The following is a 1,654-nucleotide window of genomic DNA, read 5'->3' as shown; positions in this document are numbered from 1 at the left end:
AGCACACAGGTACACAATTGATTTCAGTTACTGAGGGAGTTTGGGGCTCTTAAGATTTACAAATTATGTAGAGATTTCTCTCTCATGCTACCCCTTGTCCTCATATGTGTATATGAACATACCTGTTTGTAGAATACCTAGGGGCACAGCTCTGAACTTTGCATTCAAATAAACTCAACTTTCTTATTTAAGTTCACTCACTATCGTCTCTGGTTTGTTTGAATCACTAAGTGGAATCTCTAACAGTACTTCTTTTATATGATCTCAAGGTTTTTAAAGGGTCCTCAAGGTTTGAAAAGTTGAATATTTGTACATGATTCATAGTTTCAATATGTCAATCATAATTTTGTAAAACTTTTGATTTAACAGTTTATGATCCAGTTTCTTCGTGACAAGCCATGGGTGTGATGAATGGAACCATAATGTCAAATGGCTCAAGCATGGACCAAGACTACTGTAATGCCTTCTGCAGAATTATTCTGATAACAGTCTATAGTGTGGTTTTATTTGGAGGCACCATTGGAACAGTTACGATGTCATATATGATGTTCAAAAGGAATAGTCAATCAGCGATTGTCACGATCATCATTAATATCATTGTGCTGCACTCCCTCCTCCTGATTAGTCTGCCATTCCGCCTCAGCTACTATCTCTCAGCAGTCTGGAAGCTTGGGTCTTTTGCCTGCCGAGTGGTTAGTGGCCTCATATATGGTCATATGTACTTTACTTTTGTTTTCTATGTGGCCATTGTCATACTTCGGTTGCTCATCTATTTTAAGAAACTCCAAATGCAACAGCTACAAAAGTTCCATGCCGTGGTTCTAAGTATTATTATTTGAATGGTAGCAAGCTTCATCTTTTTGCCAATATTTTCTTTACAGTATGGCACAGATCCAAGTTACACAGAGCAACAACAACGATGTTTTGAGTTTCATAGATCTCTCAACTGCACAGATACCATAATCATAAACTACTCTATAATTGCCATTATGATGACAACAGTTCTGTCCCTCTTTCTGATACAGCTCGCTGTAATTCTTTGTTTGATAAGAGACTATTGGCCTGATATGTGGGCCCATCAAGATTACCGAGCTCAAATCAAGAGTTTCTTCTTCCTGGTAGTCATCGTTGTCTGCTTCATACCCCACCATGCTTTCAGGGTATATTTTATTCAAAATTACCCAAAGGAAAAGAATTCTAAATTGATACTTTACAATGAAATTTGTGTTGCTTTAACAGCCTTCTGCTGCCTGGACATGTTGTGTTTCATAGGTGGCATCATCCATTAGACCCTCCTATGCCTTTATTTGTGACTGCTTTATGGAATATCATGTTGAAAATCACTCCAATTGAATAGGTGAGGTGCTTCTATCATCTTAAAAAATTCCAAGCTCTCTGTTCCTGAACACCAAATATTTAGATTTCTCTTAGCCAAAATTGTTTTCTTACTAAGACTTAGTTAACCCCTAGTCATCCCCATTTCCTTTGAGAATGCTTACAGGCTCCAAATATATCCCAGAATATGTTTGATTAACCTTAAACCAACCAAGCACACAATTCCTTCCTTTGTCCATTTCATGTAATACTCACCTCAGTCAAGCATATCTGTTGGTTCTTACAAGTATTCCTGAGACATTTAGTCTACCAATTTTTG

The 1,654-nt window shown here is 37.4% G+C and overlaps 1 pseudogene; it reads left to right on the top strand.

The window, feature by feature from the left end:
• Positions 1–398: 398 nt before the first annotated feature.
• On the top strand, positions 399–1,289 carry LOC121443929 (annotated as a pseudogene).
• Positions 1,290–1,654: the final 365 nt, after the last annotated feature.

This window comes from Microtus oregoni, unplaced genomic scaffold (assembly GCF_018167655.1).
Source record: "Microtus oregoni isolate MIOR12 unplaced genomic scaffold, Mior012 000115F_ref0000277, whole genome shotgun sequence".
NCBI classification, from domain to species: domain Eukaryota; kingdom Metazoa; phylum Chordata; class Mammalia; order Rodentia; family Cricetidae; genus Microtus; species Microtus oregoni.
This window is presented reverse-complemented; position numbering and strand designations above follow the sequence as displayed.